This window comes from Lepisosteus oculatus, chromosome 28 (assembly GCF_040954835.1).
Source record: "Lepisosteus oculatus isolate fLepOcu1 chromosome 28, fLepOcu1.hap2, whole genome shotgun sequence".
Taxonomy (NCBI): domain Eukaryota; kingdom Metazoa; phylum Chordata; class Actinopteri; order Semionotiformes; family Lepisosteidae; genus Lepisosteus; species Lepisosteus oculatus.
In genome coordinates, this window is record NC_090723.1 from 10,823,159 (window position 1) to 10,844,407 (window position 21,249).

Below are 21,249 nucleotides of genomic sequence, written 5' to 3' on the forward strand. Positions count from 1 at the left end.
GTAATCGTTTTTATTTTTTAAATACATTTTAGAAAAGTGTAATCTATACTAAAAAGTTGTACACCACCTGCTATAAAGATACATATTGTAATACTTTCGGGTTCGGATAGGACAGACACAAGAACTCAGACTTGCGGAGTTAAAGCAAGTTAAAGCCTTGATTTTATATATCACCTTTAAAAGTGGCATCTCAAAGCAAAGTAAATACCCAACACTGATTGTACCCATCTGTCATGTTAATAAAGCAGCTTGAATTGAATTGAGAGAGGGGGGGGTATATTTGCTTTGTGTATAAAGTACATTGTGAATGTTTTCACAGCCTTCACTTTGTCGTTTTTATGCCATTTTTTGACCACGCACGAATATTCCTATGTCCGTATCTTCGCAAGGGAATCAGTGTGAATTTTAATACTAATTAAATGACCGCGGGCACTTTCCACCCCCTCTACATTCTCAGAGTAGAACAGACTAACCTTCTAATGAAAGACGGTCCACCCCCCACGGACAGGAAAAGTGCCCACAGGCACTTAAACTTAATATGGTCAGTAACAGTAAACAGTAACATGGTCAGAAGGAGGACGTACAAACGTTTCCGAAATAACCACATGTAAGACTCTGATGCTTAAAATGTTTAGGGAGAAAGTGGAATACTGGTGTGTATTTTTTCTTTAAACTACCAATACCAGCCATATACAGTCTGTAACGTAGGGATTTCTATATGTCTTTATTTAGTGGTTACATTAGTGACAAAGGCTAAACTTTTAGCTTCAGTAACGTGTACATATCTCCCCTTTCTATAAAACGACATGGTTGAAAACTGTTCCAGAGGAAGGTTTGGTTTTGCATAAGGGGCGGGATTATGATAATTGGAGGACTTTGCAAGAGTAAAATGGTTTGATATATTTGATTTTGTATTGTGGTTGTTATCTATGTTTTTGGTTGGTATTATGTTTATATGGTTGTTTTTGTTGGTTGGTTGTTATTATGGTTATTAATAATACAAACTATAGTTGAAATCTGAGCCTAAATAAAAAGAAAAAGCAAGTGATTAGGTTTATTAGCAATCTAATTACTTATTCGTTTAAAACGCTATATAAAATAAAGTTTATTATTAATTTGCTGGACAGAGCGGTGAACATTATTATGCATAAGACAAAGATAATGATCCTGATCAGTTTAGAAATCTGTGTACGCTGTAAGGTTTTTACTTCTTAAACTTTTAAAATACACGTTTTGCATAGAAAGAAATCCTCTTCCTGGTACAGTATGTATAGCAAACCAGCACGTCTTTTTTCTCCAATCAGGAGGGTGTCAGATGGTGTCAGGCAATCACCATTCTGAAGCCCTACCATAATCTCTGGTATGGGGAGACCCCAGAATTCTGTCCCATAGTTTAGACAGATGATAGATACTTTTATTGATCCCGTGAGGGAAATAAGGTAAATCATTTTCATTTTAGGAAATTATTAAACGCTCGGTTAAAAGCAAAGGAGATTGTCTGTTATAGTGGACATAAAAACAAGAGTTCGCTGGCATTATATCCTGGAAGACACAGACCGGCCAGACAGCCAGACCGGTAAAATGCCTGATGAACAAAATAATCATTTATTTCTTTATCATATTGGGTAGCTTATGTCCTCTCTTTGCTAGTTAGTGGCTGTGTTTCTGCGTTGGGTAGCAACGGGTGACTGTTCTCAGGCGGAAGATGTAAACAGCTTAATGTTCGTGTTAAATAATTTTTTTTAATTAAAATTCATTCTATACAGCAATCGCATATTTGGGTACCGTTTCATAAAACTTTCATGCTTAAAATGTTAAGGGAGAAATGGAAGACTGGTGTGTATTTTTTCTTTAAACTACCAAGACCAGCCATACACAGTACAGTTTACATACATACAGTAATGTTTATGTTCCTAAATTAATATAGTTTATGACCTTCAGATGCGTTATGCTCCTCTTCTTTTTATGCTCAGCTACTAAAATTTCCCTTTAGTGGTAAAATCCATATAAATATTCAAAACTAAGCGGATTAAAATGTGCACAGTAAAGACATTAAATGATTAAATCTTTGCACTACCAACCAATGCACCACGAGTGCCCCTGTCGGTCATTTTGGCCAGCCAATCACTTGCCCTACGGTGCCCCGCGGGTTGGTTACTGTACCGCAGGTTTTTACCGCTCATTTTGAAAGGCTGCATCTGTACCACACTGAGTCTCCCACATCACCAAACACCAAGTCTTTAAGCGTGTTATTATTTCTCTCCGAAGGCTTAACATGTTTGGTTTTGGTCAGCGTCTTAACAGCCGTCTCCAATGCAGTCACCACCTTAGGGTCCGACGTTTCCACCACACTTTTTTCACCGCTCGTCGATACAGCTGCTGTGTGAATAACGCCAATGCTCCATATCTCAAAATCAGAAAACTACACTGTGATAAAAATAAAAGACTTTTCAACACAACAATCAATGAAATCTAAACGGTCAAAATCAGAAAACTACGATAACTATGATAAAAACGCCACACATGTGGCGCATCCTTACACAAAGGGCTGCAGGTGAATGGAACAAGTTACCCGGACATGTTGTTACACCAGTTTCCTTTAAGACTGTGGTGGCGCTACTGGGTCAAGCGGCATGGTTAATGGCATACAGACCCCTGGCACAGACCACTCGCTTTTAACTTTAAAAACTAAGCAGTTTTAAAATAGGGCTTTTTTACACTCCCAAACAGAAAACTATGCGAACTAGGATCTTTCAGCGAATTAACATTCTAACAAAAGAAGTACCGTTTGCCGTAAGTGGATCATAACACAGCTTGACCACGCTTAAATTATATTAACTCTTGATTGTTGATTTCAGACGTTTTGAGCTCGTTGACCCCGTTAACGTGTTGGCTCGGTGTCGGAGTTTTTTTTGAAGGTTCAGGTTCTGCACGGAGTTGGAAAATACCATTGGTGAAAGAACTCAACACCGCAAATTACCAAAAAAACAGAAAAACGGTGGGGATTTTTATTATAGACACGTTTAAATGGGCATGCTAAAAGAATGTTTTATATAATACCGACCTCTTCTCCCAGGCGATCTGATAATATGCTCCGCACCCTCTGGTGTGACGTGAACATCTGCATGTGTCTCCACAAGGTTTTGCGGTTTTATTGTAAACCCCAAACGAGGTTTTTTAAACTTGTCCCTTCGCCCGCGTCTGTGGAATAGACACATGCGTGTATTGGTTTGGAGAAAGTACCCCTGTGTCTTTAAGACTCACATGGTCGTAAAGCGTTATTAAAAAAATTGTCGTAATTACTCTGTTGGATTGCGCCTTAACTGGTCTTTTTACAGCTGCGGTTTTCGGGGCTAATGGAAATGAATGGATACACACAGTCACGACCACATTACGGAACAACTCCCTGGTAATTCCATCATAATAATTCAATATTGCCTAGTATACAAATATTATACAACGTTTTGTAACTATAGCTAACATGAGACATGCACCGTGACGTTGTAATTTTCTCACAATAAGCCAGATATACATACCGCTGAAATTCGTGGAGTCCTGGTCTTCGTCTATCAAGTCGAGCAGTGTTAAGTCTGTAAATAGACTATCTTCAGACTGTTGCAATTGATCGGCGTGATCCATTCTGACGAGTTAGGCGATAACGCGAGACTGTAAGAATTGGAATCCAGCCAAAACTTTGCCTGTTAAACTGCTGGTACTTATACACAAACCGATAAATTATTTTAAGACCCCCCACATAAAACCATTAATCTTAGGTCTCGTTGGGGGTGCACGTATTGGGCTGTAGAAGACCGTTATAATGTTAAAATCAATATTATTTTAAGGCATACAACGATGTCTAAATTTCATAGCTGTTAAACGTGGTGAAAATGTGCCGCGGTGTCTGTGTTTGATTCACCAACAGACCGCTAAGAATATTATCAAACAAAAAGGTTTTTATTAACGCTATAAGTAAATGTATCTGTTCTTTATAGGGACGTGTTCACAAACCAAGCTTGACGTTTTGAGGTTTTATTTTTTCGCGCTGCGATGTTAAGAACATTTTTGCGTGAAATACATGGGGTGCTTGTAAATTAGAAAACTTTACATGAATTTAAAATGTTTGTAAACTTTCCCTGGGGGTTTCCCCCCACTCTGCATTCCAGAGCCTTTAACTAACCCCTACACACCGCCCGTCTCCAACAACATCACAAATTATCTCTACTGGGAAACAATTTTAGAACTTTAGGACCAATCCGTTAAAGTATGAAAAACAACACCCCAATCATTTGTTGCCTGTTAATACCTTAAAGACTTTTACGCTTGCGCTGTGTGGAAATTTATCTCAAACTTTTGAAAAAGCTGTTGCGAATGTGTTATTAAAAATAAACTGTGTCTTATTACGTTATTTTAAAAACTTTAAGACCAACCCCGTGTGTTTAAAATTTCTTTTCTGGGGAAACACAACATTTGTGTTTGCGTTGTGTATTAATACTTTAAAACTTATAAATTGATATGTGAATACTTTTTGCTCTCGATAAATCAGGGGGGTCATCACAACCAATGTTGTGATGCGTTTTAAAGCATCACAACCAATTGAAAAATGTCTTGTGTTATGTAGGCACGTTACACCATTGGCGCATATTCTTAAACGCTCCGGCCTGACAGGGTTGCAGTGCGTGCTTGGAGCTGTCAGACACTGTGGAGGTGCTGAGATGGCTTCTTTGTGTGAAGAAACAACGGGGTCCACTACTCTACAAAGTGAAGAGGTAGGCGGCTAAAATATTTTTCTGATCGTGGAATTGTTGTATCGGTGCTTAGCGTATGTTATTTTAATACTTGGTCTTCTTTTTAGCAAAACCCGACCCCACCCGCTGCACCATGTGACAGCGGCAGGGGTGTGAGTTCAGCTGGTACCAGAACTGCCAGGTGCTAGCGATGATACCACGCTACAAATGGTAAATATTAACGAAAAACCTTAGCTCAAAAGTGCGTTAAATGCTTGATATTTTAGGTACAAAGCATGTCTATTTTGTTAAGCCTTCCTTTTCTTTTTCCTTTAATAGATTAAAGAGGATGTGGACGGGTCAATCTTCAGCCTACCGGCACAAGTGAATGTCTCGTGTCTATGCTTGTGTGTTCGCCCAAATGTTAATAAAGCTGATGCCTATGCCCCTAATGAGCCCGATGTTACGGCCCAGATTGTGAAAGCAGTAGTTTATTGCATCTTCAAACTGTTTAAAGGGGGTCCTGGTTGATGACTGCCCAGCCTGTTTGATTGACCATCCCGGGTAGCGGGGTCACACATGCCTGTCTGGCGGCTACACAGATGGGTCTGTAGACGTGACGTTTGCCACTTTAGAAATTTATAAGTCTCTCAGTTTAGCCCGAATTTTATCGGCTGTTCTGTACACCGCCCGGTGTCTGGGTTCGTACACCATTACAAATGACACTGAGCGGCGCTGTCGAGGAAATTTAACTGTCAAGGAAGCCACAAGAGAGAGTTCTCACCTGAGTAAGGTCTTTGAGTAAGGGGCCATGTCCTTTTCTCCTCTCTTACCAAGGCTGTTAGGTTCCTTTCCATGGTGAGATGGGTTGTCATGCAACGCTGCCACATAGTGCCAACAGACAAGAGTGTTGCGGGAGAAGAGAAAAGTGTTTTAGTGTGTCTTAGGTGGAGCCAAAATCAAGTGTCACAAATGCAAGTGGTTGGATTTCCAATGTTTAATATGGTAAAAATAAGCGGAAGTTATCTGCCGGTCCGGCACAGTCTGCCATGCTTTTGTCATATACTGTAAAGTGGTGTCGAACTGGAGCCTCACCATTTGCATATGTGAGGCTCCAGTTATACATCGAGTGTCACATTAAATGACAAAAATGAAGAGAGTTAAAGCAGCTGGAGAGGTTTTCTTACAACTTTTGAGCTGACACAGTTTTGGAAAATGTTTCCTTCACGCTGCACTGTACAACATAGGTAGCCAAGAGTCTCCAAAACAAAACAGAATGGACAGATAGGAGAAAATTCCCACTCGTCCTGAAGTTCCCAAAATCCAGCACTGAGCGTAAACAAAGTGTCTAAGTAGCGTGGGAATGCTAACCCTAACCTTAGCTGGAGTTTGAGCAATCCAGCACTGAGCGTAAAAAGATGAGTCAAAGTAACGTCTAATCGGATTAGTTTTCTTAGAGCTGGTTCAGAGTTTGCTCAAGAGTTTACCTTTCACAGATGCGCAAAGAAGAATGTTGGGGGTGCACGCTTCAAGGCGCCTTAGAGCTGTAGAAAGTGATTCGAGACGATTCGTGGCGTGTGCTCGTTCCTATATACCGTACGCCCCAGGGTGCAGTGTTAGGATGACGTACAATACCGCTTGGGCACGTAACGGCGTTACGTGCAAGTGCGGGACGTGAGGGTTTTCGTTTGTTCGTTTTCTTTTGCTCTTGCTTTGCTTTGTTTTGCTTTCCATCGCGTTGGTAAGAGCGTAAATAAAAAGGCGATTCCTGCGTCTACCTCTAATGTAAGAGCTATTTCAAGTGCGACGTAGTGCGGCTTTTCAAATGCTTGTGGGCATTTCTCTGTTGTTGATTCTTTTTTTGTGTGTAACAGAGTGGCATTTTCATGTCCGGACGGGGAGACTTTATCATTCCGACATGAAGCCACCCTTAAGTCCTCTGAGGCGTGTCTGTCTGCAAGGCTTGTATTCTGGAAATGTTTTTTTGAAACGGAGAACGACTTTCGCGGCGCCTCGCGATCCAGGTAAGATTGTAGCAAGAACGCAGCGGCGGTGGGGCTTGCTGTAGTCGTGGCCGAGTGGTTAAGGCGATGGGCTAGAAATCTGTCTTTTAACGCATACAGTCCCTTTTTAAACCTGCGAGAAGCATTCTTTCAATGTAACAGATTTACTCCAGGGAAAGGCAGCATGCCATTGAGAGTAGCTCAAGCTTTCAGCACCCGTATCGGACCCGTATCGGACTGCGTGTATGCAGACACCGCTCAGAATCCCCTGTAAGATTCTCCTTCAATTCTGTGCAATGCTTTAGCTCTTTCAAAAGGGTTCGCTTTGCTAGTCACAATCCAAGGCTCATCGAACCCGGGCTGTTTCATCCAGCGGTATTTTTTTTTCTTATAAAATATACTTTATTCGGAAAAAAACACATCTCAAAAAGAAAACATCTCACACAGTAACACTCCACAAATTCAAACAAAGGCGGAACGGCGGTGATTGTCCGTTATCAATCCATGCAAGGGTGGGCGGATTTGCGCTATTATGAGTGTCCCTCCAAACCCTACCACTTGCTGTAACCCATTAATCCCTGTACAGGGTCCATAGGCCTTTCCAGCGCTCCTTTGCCGTGGGGAAACCCCATTTAGCAACGTCGCGCTTCATCCTCCTCCTGAGGTCCGCCAGGATCCTCTCCTCCAGCTCCCTCGCTCCCCACTCGATGTTGTGCCGGATGAGATTGTTCCTCGCGTCCCACGGGCCTTTCTTTGTGAGGGACAGCAGCAGCCACATCAGGAACTGCGTCCCCCTGTCCAGTCCGGTAGGTGCCAGCCCCAGCAGAATGTACTGGTAACTGAGCACCGCACCCGTCCCCAGGAGTTGCATGGTGTTGTCCATTCTGCCCCACACCGCCTTGGCGAAGGGGCAGCTCCAGAACAAGTGCTCCTGAGTCTCCTCGACGAAACATGTGTCCCGGGGGCAATGCGGGTTCCTGGTAAGCGAGTGTCTGTAGAGGACCTCTCTGGTAGCCAGTCTCTTGTGTACGGCCATCCAGTTGAGGTCCTTCAGTTCGTTGTCCAGTTCTTTAGGCTGCGTCCTTTCCCAGACTTGTCTGGGAACTCGCAGCCTTTCGTCGGCGACCAGATGCCCCCTCACCTCTTTGTACAGAGCTCTGTGGTTGGTGCAGAGCTCTGGCTGTCTCGTGGCCTCGTACCTCCTGCTCCACTTGACAGCGTGGGTGTAGAACTTTGGTCGCCTCTCTGCCTTGGGCCCAGTGTTTGACCACTGGACCAAGTGCCTCATGGGGATGGAGAGCCACAGCCTGACAAAGTACTGGTACTTGTGGCTGATGGGCTCCCGCAGCGCCCGACAGAGGTTGCAGTAAAAAATGCAGTCGAGTTTCAGGGGGAAATGTGGGACATCTCGACCCCCTTCCTCGACCAGCTGACACATCCGGTTTCTCGTGATGTACTCGTACCTGCCGCCCCAGACGAAGCCGAAGATCATCCCTTGCAGCGCTCGTCTGAGTCTGGCCGGCAGCGGGTACACCACCGCCAGGTAAACCAAAGCCGGCAGGACGTCTGCTTTCAACACCATCACTTTCCCTGTGTAGGACAGCGACCGCGTTTTCCACAGACCCAGCTTCGCGTTCACCTTGGCGATCCTCTCAGTCCAGTTGTTGGTCTCGTTGTCCTGGCTCTGGAAGGAAACCCCCAGTATTCTGAGGGGCTCCGTGCAGAGCTCGAGACCCTCCGGCGACGTCGTCCTGTGCTTCCAGGGCCCGAAGAACTTCAGTTTGCTCTTTCGGCGGTTGAGCTTCGACCCCAAGGCTCTGGAGTATTGCTCCATGACCTGCAGGGCCCTCCTCAACCCCCTGTCCGACCTCAGGAACAGCGTCGTGTCGTCGGCGTACTGGGAGATCTTCAGGGTTTCCCCCGCGCCTCCCGGTATCTCCAGGCCGTTGATGACGGGGTCCCGTCTCACCGCCTCTGCTAAGGGCTCTGTGAAGAGAACATAGAGAAGGGGTGAAAGGGGGCAGCCCTGTCGTACTCCGGATTCCTGGGGAATGAAATCCCCCAGGTTTCCGTTCACGTTCACTCTGCTGCCCACGTCAGAGTACAGAATCTGAATCCAGCGGCTGAAACTCTCTCCGAAACCGAAGCGTTCCAGCACACTGAACAGATAGCTGTGGTTCACTGTGGTTCACGAAGGCTTTCTCCTGGTCCAGGCTGACCACCATCATGGGCACGTTCCGGTCCTCGGCCCAGGCGATGGCGTCTCTGGTCAGCTGGAGGTTCCAGCTGACGGATCACCCCTCCACCCCACACGTCTGGTCGCTGTGAATGATGTGGGGGAGGGCGGTTCTCAGTCTGGCGGTCAGGAGCTTGGACAGGATCTTTACATCCACGCAGAGCATCGTGATCGGCCTCCAGTTTTTGAGGTCGGCGGCGTCTCCTCCCTTGAAGAGCAGGGAGATGACGCCCTCCCTCATGGTGTCTCCGAGTTTCCCCCGGCGGAAGATCTCCTGCGCCACTTCCACCAGATCTGCCGCCAGGGTGTCCCAAAAGCAGGTGTAGAATTCCTTGGGGAGTCCGTCTGGCCCCGGCACCTTGCCATTCTCCATGGACAAGAGCGCCACCTTCAGCTCCTCGGCCGTGATCGGACCTTCCAAGTCCTCCCTCACCTCCTCCGGTACTCATGCCGTCAGCCCCTCCAGAAAAGCATCGCCTGCCTCCACCTCCGTCTGCTTTTCTGAAAAGAGCTCCGTGTAGAAAGCGGTGGCCGCCTCTACTTTGTCGCTCTTGTCAAGCACTTCCTCTCCATCTCCCCGTCTCAGGCTGTGGATCACCCTCTTTTTCTGGGCTCCCCGGACCTGGTTGAAGAAATAGGAGGAACAGGTTTCATTATTTTCATAATGCTCCCTCTGTGCCTTGACGAGGAAAGCCTTGGCTTTCTCCGTGTGCAGTCTGCGGAGCCTCTCCTTCAGGTCCCGTGCCCGGGCTGAATTGAAGGCTCCTCCCCCGTTAGCCGAGCTGTACTCCTCCTCGAGTTGCCTCTGGAGTCGTGCAGCTTCCTTCCTCTCCCTGGCCGCCTTCCGTCTGCAGTACGTCTGCGCCAGGGTTCGGGTCCTGTCCTTCACCGACTCCCACCATTCCACCACAGAGCTGTAGCCGTCTCTCAGGTCTCCCCAGCTCGCGTAGTCTTTCCGAAACAGTGCCCTGAAGTCGTCTTCCTCCAGTATCTCCCGGTTCAGCTTCCAGTACCCACGACCGAATGCTGGCAGGCTGGTGTTAGCCACCACCGTCAAGCGCTCGTGGTCGGAATACCGCGCCGGGGACACCGTCGCTGACTCCAGGGAGCAGGTCGTGTGCAGGAAGATGTAGTCCAGGCGGCTGCACACTCCCCGGGAGTGTTTCCAGGTCGGTTCGGTGTCGTTCGGGCGGCACCGTCTGAAGCCGTCTACTAGGGAGAACTGCTTGAGTAGCGACTCCAGCTCTGCCGAGCTAGCGTCGCTCCCCTTCTCCCGGTCGAAGTTGAAGTCCCCGCCGAGCACCACCTGTCTGTTAGTGGTGCAGCAGCTGGCCAGGTCAGCAAACACTTCCTCCCGGATAGAGGGTTCCTTCGGAGCATAGACGTTAATCGCTCTCAACTTCTGCCGCCTCCAGTCGATGTCTGCGACCAGGATCCGGCCCTGCACCACCGAGAAGGAGAAAACCAGCGTCATCTCTGGGTTTCCGAGGAGGATTCCCACTCCGGAAGAGTGGACCCCTCCTACGCTCCAGCATGATTCTCCCTTCGTCCATTCCCTGGTGAATGTCAGCTTGTCGCTTTCATCCTTCAGGTGGACCTCCTGTAAGAAACAAACTGAGAAAGACTGTGAGGCCAGATCATGAAAGACTCCCCGTCTTTTCACTGGGTCTCTCAGCCCTCTCACGTTAGTTGTTAAGAAGGTTAGTTTCACAGTCATGGTTAAACTAGTGAAAGTTAAACCTCCTCCCTGTACTTACAGTAGAAACTTGGGAGTCTACATCTGGGCACTGTTTAGCCTAGATGTAACTCCTCTCGTTCGGGTCCTGGGGGGAATATGCTGGGCTCCCTCCAGGTTTCGCTGGGGACTGAAAAGTAAACATGCTGGACAGGTCCAGCCCTACCATCAGTCCGGGCTCCAGGGCGGCTTCGAAATAATCCTCGTCGTCCTCGAGGATACTCTCCGCCACCGCTTCGGGGAGGCTCTTTTCTTCCCTCTCTCGGGGAGTTTCGGGGGCCTCCAGTTTCTCCTGGGCCTCGGGGGAAGGGGGCTCCAATTCCTGGGCTGCCTCTTCCTGTTGTCCCTGGGCCTCGGGGGAGGGGGTTGCCTCTTCCTGGGCTGCCTCCTCCTTTTGTCCATGGGACTTCGTTTCCTGGGCCTCGGGGGGGAGGTTTTCCATTTCCTGGAGCGCCTCCTCCGGTTGTTCCTGGCCCTGGAGGGAAGAAAGTTCCGTTTCCTCTAGGACGAGGAAACGGTTTTCCCTTACCACTCTCTTTTTTTGTCCTTCCGAAGGTGGGTCTGCCCTGGGTCTCTTCTCCCGCTTGCGCTTTCCCTTTTTGCTGGGAGTTATCCAGGGCCCTTCCTCCGGTCGGCCATCTTGTCCCTCTTCCTGGCGGCCATCTTGTGGCACCGATGCAGCTGGGGATGTGGGCTCGGCAGTTTCAGGTCTCAGCGGGGGAGGTGCGGGTTCTTTGTTCTCAGCCCTCTCCCTTTGTCTGGAGACCGGTTTCTGCCTGCCGGCTTCCACCACCTGCGCAAACGAAGGTTTGCTTACCTTGCATTGGCGAAGGAGGTGTCCCTCGGCGCCGCATCCGTCACTCTTTTTGGCTGCCCGGCAGGTTTTTGCCAGGTGCCTGTCCTCATTGCAGTTGTGACATCTGACGATGTCACATGTGTTTGTCTTGTGGCCGGACCGTCTGCACTTGCTGCAGAAATCCGGCATCCTGGGGTAGTAGAGGTACAGTGCCTTGCGAAAGTATTCGGCCCCCTTGAACTTTTCAACCTTTTGCCACATTTCAGGCTTCAAACATAAAGATATAAATTTTTTATTTTATGTGAAGAATCACCAACAAGTGGGACACAATTGTGAAGTGGAACAAAATCTATCGGATTTTTTAAACTTTTTTAACTAATAAAAAAATGAAAAGTGGGGCGTGCAAAATTATTCGGCCCCTTTACTTTCAGTGCAGCAAACTCACTCCAGAAGTTCAGCGAGGATCTCTGAATGATCCAATGTTGTCCTAAATGACTGATGGTGATAAATAGAATCCACCTGTGTGTAATCAAGTCTCTGTATAAATGCACCTGCTCTGTGATAGTCTCAAGGTTCTGTTGAAAGCGCAGAGAGCATCATGAAGACCAAGGAACACACCAGGCAGGTCTGTAATACTGTTGTGGAGAAGTTTAAAGCCGGATTTGGATACAAAAAGGTTTCCCAAGCTTCAAACATCCCAAGGAGCACTGTGCAAGCGATCATCTTGAAATGGAAGGAGTATCAGACCACTGCAAATCTACCAAGACCTGGCCGTCCCTCTAAACTTTCAGCTCAGACAAGGAGAAGACTGATCAGAGATGCAGCCAAGAGGCCCATGATCACTCTGGATGAACTGCAGAGAACTACAGCTGAGGTGGGAGAGTCTGTCCATAGGACAACAATCAGTCTTACACTGCACAAATCTGGCCTTTATGGAAGAGTGGCAAGAAGAAAGCCATTTCTCAAAGATATCCATAAAAAGTCTCGTCTAAAGTTTGCCACAAGCCACCTGGGAGACACCCCAAACATGTGGAAGAAGGTGCTCTGGTCAGATGAAATCAAAATCGAACTTTTTGGCCACAATGCAAAACGATATGTTTGGCGTAAAGGAAACACAGCTCATCACCCTCAACACACCATCCCCACTGTCAAACATGGTGGTGGCAGCATCATGGTTTGGGCCTGCTTTTCTTCAGCAGGGACAGGGAAGATGGTTAAAATTGAGGGGAAGATGGATGCAGCCAAATACAGGACCATTCTGGATGAAAACCTGTTGGAGTCTGCAAAAGACCTGAAACTGGGACGGAGATTTATTTCCAACAAGACAATGATCCCAAACATACAGCAAAATCTACAAAGGAATGGTTCACAAATAAACGTATCCAGGTGTTTGAATGGCCAAGTCAAAGTCCAGACCTGAATCCAATCGAGAATCTGTGGAAAGAGCTGAAAACTGCTGTTCACAAACGCTCTCCATCCAACCTCACTGAGCTCGAGCTGTTTTGCAAGGAAGAATGGGCAAGAATTTCAGTCTCTCGATGTGCAAAACTGATAGAGACATACCCCAAGCGACTTGCAGCTGTAATCGCAGCAAAAGGTGGCTCTACAAAGTATTAACGCAAGGGGGCCGAATAATTTTGCACGCCCCACTTTTCATTTTTTTATTAGTTAAAAAAGTTTCAAAAATCCAATAGATTTTGTTCCACTTCACAATTGTGTCCCACTTGTTGGTGATTCTTCACATAAAATAAAAAATTTATATCTTTATGTTTGAAGCCTGAAATGTGGCAAAAGGTTGAAAAGTTCAAGGGGGCCGAATACTTTCGCAAGGCACTGTACCCCCTGTCGGCTCTGATGTTGAAGCGAGCCAGGGGGTGCTGGAAACCGTCAACGCCCTCTGGGTCCTCCTTCAGGAGGACTCGTTACTGGCGTTTGCCGTACCAGACGCCTTCGTCCCTGATCTCTGTCGGTTTTCCCACTACGGTTACATACCTCCCTAGGTACGCTGTTACCCGTTCCGCTGGTACGTAGGGATTGTATGTGCAAACCGTAATGGTCCTCTGGTTTGTCTTCCTCATAGGCTCCGGCCTGAAATCAGAGAAACCAGGGTGCTTACCTTTCTCCCTGATCAGTCTCGTTGCCTTTTCGTACGCCGCGTCCGTGGCCATGTAGGCCTCCATATATCTCTCTGCCTTGTTGTCCTGGAGGCAGTAGAAATCGCCGGCCACCAACTGCAAGATCACTCGCAGGAAGGTCATAAAGAAGGCCTTTGCAGTCGGCATCGGCTCCGTCTTCTTCGTCCAGTGGAACCGGATCAAAGTCCTCCTGTCTGCCATCTCTGAGGGAGAAAAAGGGAGCAAAAAGGGAAAAAAAGGAGGGAAAGAGAGAGAGCAAAAGGAGCAGCGAGGGAGCCCTGGCCTTTGTCCTTGTGGGCAAAGCCCAGCTAGGTGCAGGCGCAGGAGGAGAGAGAGAGAGGAGAGCGGAAAGTGCTTCCGGGTCTCAAGGAAGAAAGCAAGCACCGCGGGCAGGCCATGTGTACCTGCTCCCAGCCAAGAGGCCAAGGAGGCAGAGAGAGAGGGAGCGGATAGCGCTTCCTAGTCTCAAGGAAGAAAGCAAGCACCGCGGGCAGGCCACGTGTACCTACTCCCAGCCAAGAGGCCAAGGAGGCAGAGAGAGAGAGGGAGAGAGAGAGAGCGAGAGAGAGAGGGAGCGGATAGCGCTTCCGAGTCTCGAGGTGGAAAGCAAGCACCGCGGGCAGGCCACGTGTACCTACTCCCAGCCAAGAGGCCAAGGAGGCAGAGAGAGAGAGAGAGCGAGAGAGAGAGGGAGCGGATAGAGCTTCCGAGTCTCGAGGAAGAAAGCAAGCACCGCGGGCAGGCCACGTGTACCCACTTCCAGCCAAGAGGCCAAGGAGGCGGAGCAAGAGAAAGGGGGAGGGGAGAGGAGAGGAGAGAGCAGAGAGAGAGAACGTTGCTGCCGGATCCCACCCAGCTCAGCTGCTGCTTGGCCTTAACCCCCTAGGCTCAACCTAGAGCGATACCAGCTCAAGCACTCTTCAGAATCTTCGATCGCCTTCTAGACCTTTGGAAAGACAAGAACTGCGGGCATGCCACTTGAACTTGATCTTAGCCAAAAGGTTTGCTTTGCGAACGCTACAGGACATCGCACAATCTCTTTTGAACGGGGACAAACGATTTCTTATGGGGCGCTGTAAGTACAAACGTTTAAAAAGCTCCACTCATGCCGACGATGCAGCATGAAGAAGCGCAACCTAACGTTTGACAGACAAAAGCTGGGCGCCGCTACAAGCAATATGAAATCAAACTGACAGCACACGGCGTTTCGCGCTGACTCAAAAGAGTCCCGACAGACGCTGTTCTCTGCATAACGCTGAAAGAGCTAAAGAGCGTTTCTGTTGAGACGTAACAAGCTCGTTTCTTTCTACCATGATGTCACCATGACCAAATCTGTCTTTAAACACCTTGCTCAGTCTCTGACGAGACTGTCAAAAATTGCTCTCGCCGATTGTATTGCAAACCGGCGGAAACGGGGTATTGGGAAAAGTTTTCAACTAGCAATAATTGCGCCTCGGCTAAACCTCACAGGCTACGATACTGCCACTGCGCAAAGCTGACGGTTGCCAGTTGAGTGAGGTGCTGCCTGTGAATGCATACTGTATGTGACAAGTCAGATTAAATTGAAAAGCCCACTCTACATTTGTCATTCACATACCCTTGGGGTGTGACCTACTGTATGTGCACCTTGTGAATGCAAATGTGTGGCGAGTGTTGGTCATCGTTGCCTGTCCTGGACTACTTCTAAATGTACTATAATGCATACTGTTGGAGTCTGGGCAAATAGGAGGCTAGGTAATTACACTATGCTAACTAATCAGTGCTGCACCACTGTCCCATGTGTGCTTCCTAGGCCACAATTGCAGGATGGAGGATCTTATCAATTTCCTCAGGGAGAGGGACATTCCAGAGTCCACTATCGAAAAAATGAAGGAAGAAAAGGTAGTTAACAGAATGAATGTGTTCCTGTTTATTATAACTAACTCCCACTGACCTACTGTAGATATTAACAGCACTTTAAGTACTGTGAAAAGTCAGAGACCACCCTTTCGCTTATTTAATTTCCAGTCAAAACGGTCATTAAGTGCAATTGATTTATTTTTCAATGTCAGGAATTATTCCAGGAAACATATATTTAACACACAATTACACAAAAGCATCCACAACTAAATATAATGTCAAATCTTTCATTGTTTAGTGTGTCCACCCTTTGCCTTTATTACAGCTTCCATTATTTACAGGAGACTTTCTTTGAGTTTTTCAAATAAATCCACTGGGATATTTTTTCATGCTTCCTGTAAACACCTCCAAAATTCAGTCTTAGAAGTTGGTTGTATTTTCTGCTTCTGCTGGTTCAAATCCAAATCCACTCTGTAACTCATCGTCCATTAAACCTTACTTATCTCAAGTGTCCAGTTTTGGTGTTCTAGGGCAAATTGTCTTCTCTTTTGTCTATTTCCTTTTCAAATAGTGACTTTTTGACAGATGCACATCCCTTCAGACCCATAGCATTTTGTTGTCTTCTTACAATGGAAGTATTGACAAAAACACTTGTGGATTTTTTTCAGATCTGATGCAAGAGTGATCAAAACGTTAACTTGTGTCTATGTGATGGTGATGTTCTCAGTGGTCTACCAGGCCTTGCACGATTGTTAGGAGTCCCATTTTCTCTATGTATTATAGTAATTTTCATCTCCAGTTTTGGAAACTTGTTTTTCACTTATTTTCCTTTGGCTTATATTTTCCTAATGCAAGTGAACTATCTTTATAGCTAATCTTATCAGAAATATTGCCTCTTGCCATTTCAGATGCACATGACAAAGACATGTGCAAGGCAGCTATGGTGTGTTTGGGTAGTTGTTTGAATGTTAGTGTCACTTTAATGGAAAGTGTTCTAATATAATGTCAGTGACAGTTTTGGGATCAACTTGTGTTGGGAGGACACAGCTGTAACTTGTTTGATTGGACGGATGGAAGACTTAAAGTGCCAGAAGGGTGCACAAAAGTAAAGAGTGGGCAAATTAAATACTGATAGATTTGATATTATATTTAGTGTACTCTTCTGTCAAATATATGTTTCTTGCATTATTTTCTGACACCAAAAACTAAATAATTTGTACTGAATGGCTGTTTGAACTGGAAATTAAATAAATGCAAGGGTGGTCTCTGATTTCTGCACAGTACTGTACAGTATATTGATATTTTCACGTATAGTAGATTTTTTCACTTCATACAGTACCTCCACAATCCCGAATGGACTTTTTCCTTAAACCAGTATCAGCATATTGATCCACATAAAATGATGCTTTAAGTATGGTATTTTGAAATTGAAAATTGATAATACACTATTCATTTTTAGATTGATGCCAGTGTCCTGATGTTAATGACAGATGAACAGATGAGGGATTATTTGCCATCTTATGGAGACAAATTGGCAGTGATGGGATATTGTAGGAGACACGAAAAAGAGCCCAACAGTAGGAAATCAAAGCTTTTAAGCATCCAGAAAATATCACTCATCATCAAGATGTGAATACCCAGAGGAAAGTAAGGAAAGTGGAGTTGGGCTGGATGCTGTATGATGAAGGAAAAGGAGACTTTATCCAGGTGAGAACCAAAAAGGGTGGTGGAACACGAAAGTTAAGTGTTTCAAAGGACTGGAAAAAAAAGACCTCATAACGGAGGCAATAGGTTTGTTTTTCCCAGATGGAAAGAATGCACATGGAAATATTTCTGAGTTTGAGGTGGATCTGACAAATTATCAAGTAGTTTCCTTAGATGAGGACAGTACAGTGGGAGCTCTATATGAAGCCTCAAAGTTAACTATCATGAGGTTCTATCTGTCAACCAAAAAGAAACATGACAGTGGTGGTGTGGAGACACAGCAAGAATCAAACACTGCAGATCACTCACAGGAAAACACATAGGATTTTCCCTCTACAGACTCACAAATTGATCCACCATTGGAATTAGAAACATATGATATCATCTATGTTAGAAATACTGGAAATTATTTGAACTTAGGCAGTGATGACGTGGCACAATTTTATCCCTGCAGATGTCACAGACGATTCCAGTTTAGCTCAGCAAAGTTCTACCATATTTACTGTGGAAAATGTGGAGGATAGCAATATCATTACAATTTTCAATGGAGACCTCTCTGAGATGGGAGAACAAAGTCTAGAAGACAATTTGCCTCTGGCACAAGAACTCAGGGAACCAGACAAAAAAATCCTTGTTGTCCATCGCAGCCAGATACTATTTGAGCTTATTGAACATTTCACTGATGAACACCTTTCATATACTCAATCAGAAATTCAAGTAAAGCTTCTACTACCAAATGGGCAGTATGAGAATGGATATGATGATGGAGGCGTTCTCAGAGATTGCCTTTCTGAATTCTGGCATGAATTCTAAGAACAATGTACAACAAGCAGCACTTTCAAGATACCATTTCTCTGACATGACTATGGCAAAAAAAAGTGGCAGAGTATAGGTAAAATTATTTCTTTTGGTTGGCAGAAAGAGAACTATTTGCCCATCAAGCTTGCTCCTGTAATCTTGGAACAGGGACCTCTTGGATATGTGAAGAGTGATCTTGTTGACAATTTTCTAAAGTATGTCTCAGAATCTGACCGTTATACCTTGGAATGTTGTCGCAGAGACTTCAACAGTTCTGACCAAGATGAATTACTGGAAATCTTGGACTACTACAGCTGCCGAAGAATGCCAAATGCACAGAACATTGAACAAATTCTGCAAGAACTGGCTCACAAAACCGTTATTCAAGAGCCTGCTTATGTTATCGAACAGTGGGAAAGTGTACTCGCTCCCCTCAGCAAAGCCCTTGAGGAAATTGAAACTGTGTATGAAAACTTGCAGCCAACGGCAAGGAAAATCATACGGTCACTGAAGTTTCCCTGCACAATGAATGCACAGGAAAAGGAAATATCAAAGCATATTACAACATACCTGCGAGAGTGTGATGGAAGGAAACAGTCTCTGTTCCTGAGGTTGTGCACAGGCTCAGATCTTTTTCTTGGCAAGACTGTAACTGTTGACTTCACACACATGCAAGGATTTGAGAGAAGACCTATGGCACATACATGTGGCTGTTATTTGAGAGTGTCTATTCATTATGATAGCTATCCTGACTTCAGGTGTGAAATGAACAAAATTTTTGAAAGTAATATATGGGTAATGGACATAGTTTAGTATTTTAGTCTGTCGACCTAAAGACTACACAGATTAGAAATATGTGCATCTTTCACCATTCAAAACTTTTGGTAAAGTATACTTATTCACAGTATGCATTTAAAGGCCATCTGACCAAGTCTGTACCTTTACACATATAAGCATATAAGATATACTGAGTTTTGAGTGTACTTATGATAGAATGTTCATAATTTCACTGAAGAAATTAAAAAGTCTCCGGTTAAATTGCACTTTTATTTTTGTCATTTTGGTACAAGAATTTCTTTTAGACTGATTGTTCATACAGTATATTGAGTGAGAAACTAATGGATGTTTTTTCACCTTAAAAAAAAATATGGTGATGCAGTTTAATAAAAGTTCTTTTGTGAGCGATGTGTATTCTCTAAGCTACCAAGCACGTTTGTGCCAATGAAGTCTGGTGCCATGCAGTGTCTAATAATGTTACAACTTTTGCGTTGTATGTAATTTAGTCACAATATGGCAGCAGAGTTTATTTGCACAATAACTGGACAGTTCATGGCAAAGATGAATTCTAAGTGCTCACTTTGGTCAGCACTTGATTTAGAATGAATCTTTGTCATTAACTCTTCAATTAGATGTTTCTTGGGGTAGTGGTAACTTTGCAGAATCTGAATTATTTTATTTGTGTTTGACTAGTTTGGCTATTTGTGGATTTTGTCTGACATTTTTATGAAATGTCAAGATTGCAGATGAGTTCAAATGCCTTGCATTTAGTGAGTATTATTTGTACTATATTTACATTGCATTTGGTGAAAGGAAATGAGAGAGGTGAGGTAATGTTATTGTCAAACATTTCATATAATGTTAGATCATGTTATTGTCAAATCAAAGTTGAGTTGCTTTTATGTGTGAACATTATCTATAGTCCATTAAAGATTGTTTACACTGTTTCCATCTTTTGGCACATTTACTTTCATTTGTTCCTTGTTTCATCCTATTTCACACTCAATGTTAAATCAGATCTAAAGACAACACATTAAAAGTGGTAACATCTTTACCACTTTTAATGTGTAACATCAACTGCTGTGGCATTTGAGAAAAACAAAACACCCTTATACCTAGATCCCACATTTGTAAGCAGTTGATCTTATCCAGAGAGTGCAAAGTCCCCTATTCTCCTATTCCTACTCAAGGTCCATCCCATTGAGGACCATTTCACGTAGTCTTAAGTAAAGGTCAGTGATTTCAAACACATCATCTGGCATTGCAAGGTTCTGTTCAGCCATCAGTTCAACACAAAGATGGAAGACATCCTTATCACAGGGGTAGTCCTTTACACAACAGTCTCCTCGACAGATATCGACTTTGATTTGGTCAACTGCCTGCAAATAGTTCTGTGCGCCATATAAACTAGGGGCAGCATACATCACTGAAGGTCGTCCACTGGGAGCGCGAGGGTTGTGGGTTGGCCTTATTCTGTGATTATTCCAGGCATTCAGCACTTCATTGAGCTCCTCCTACACAATAGAAATCAATTGTTTTGAAATAAGGTTTGATAAATCACTTTATGGAACTCAAATAAGAGATCTTTAATAAGTATAATAGTATAAAACATAGTAGAATTTTATGTTTTACTATTCATATCAAAATCTGTAATGACAGGTATGTTACATTTACCTGTATGGTGTTTTGGAAGCAAAACTGAATGAGTGATTTGTCGATGAAGGTGTCAACAAAATGTCCATCTTCTCTCAGCTGTTCAAAATGGTCCATCCAAAACTGACTGCACTGTGCTCTTAGTGTAGCCCACCAGCGTTCAATTCTGTGATTCCCAGTGTTTGGGCCAAGAGTGACACATTCTATCCACACAATGCTATCCTCATTCATTTCGCGCAGAAACTTTTGCATTACAGCAACGTGGGTGTTTTTGGTTCCATGATCAAGTCATACTCTTTGTGGAAGACCGTTGTTTTTATAGACAGCGTCTATAAAATAACCCGCAATAATTCGTGGGTCATTATCAGTTTTTTATGCTTCTAACCAGATCATTTTTCTCGAGAAGCCATCAATGCACCCGTTGATGCATATCCCTTAAGGTTTTAATTTGTCATACCCATCAATATGCCACACATAGTTTGGTCCACGGCTGTAATACTGCCGGCGTCTCAGGCGATTTTGCGCACGCAGATCTACTCCTCGCCCGTCCATAAGGCGCAGTAACTGAGGGACAGTCTCTCTATTATTATCCCTGCCATCCAGTATTTCTGGTGCATCCACCGATAGCCATGATGTCTGCCAGAAGTCTGTAGCTGTTGGTGTATGAATGAGGCGACCTCCGCTTCATCTGTCTTGTTTTGCCTTCGCCAGAGCTGATTCTTACACAGCATTCTTTCCAAGGTCTGAAGACTCAGTTTTACATTGTGTGATTCCTCCAACAACACCAAAATTTCATGGTTTGTGTAACCACAACAAAATAAGTCCTCTATAATGGTGTCCATCTTGCAA

At 45.0% G+C, this 21,249-nt stretch overlaps 2 long non-coding RNA genes and 1 other non-coding gene across 4 annotated transcripts; 1 reads left to right on the forward strand and 2 right to left on the reverse strand.

Moving 5' to 3' along the window:
• Positions 1 to 2,656: 2,656 nt before the first annotated feature.
• On the reverse strand, positions 2,657 to 3,705 carry LOC138225500 (uncharacterized). The gene is made up of 3 exons (XR_011183938.1): positions 3,537 to 3,705; positions 3,065 to 3,201; positions 2,657 to 2,927 (listed from the first exon to the last, which is right to left on the reverse strand). It is a non-coding gene; the product is annotated as an uncharacterized lncRNA (long non-coding RNA).
• On the forward strand, positions 3,313 to 19,678 carry LOC138225499 (uncharacterized). 2 transcript variants are annotated; one of them, XR_011183937.1, is made up of 8 exons: positions 3,313 to 3,409; positions 4,619 to 4,766; positions 4,853 to 4,955; positions 5,064 to 6,748; positions 7,314 to 7,533; positions 15,422 to 15,510; positions 16,928 to 17,175; positions 18,231 to 19,678. It is a non-coding gene; the product is annotated as an uncharacterized lncRNA (long non-coding RNA). The 2 variants fall into 2 exon arrangements; XR_011183936.1 differs by having other exon boundaries at positions 16,928 to 19,678.
• Positions 14,985 to 15,126, reverse strand: LOC138225521 (U4 spliceosomal RNA). The gene has a single exon (XR_011183959.1). It is a non-coding gene; the product is annotated as a U4 spliceosomal RNA (small nuclear RNA).
• Positions 19,679 to 21,249: the final 1,571 nt, after the last annotated feature.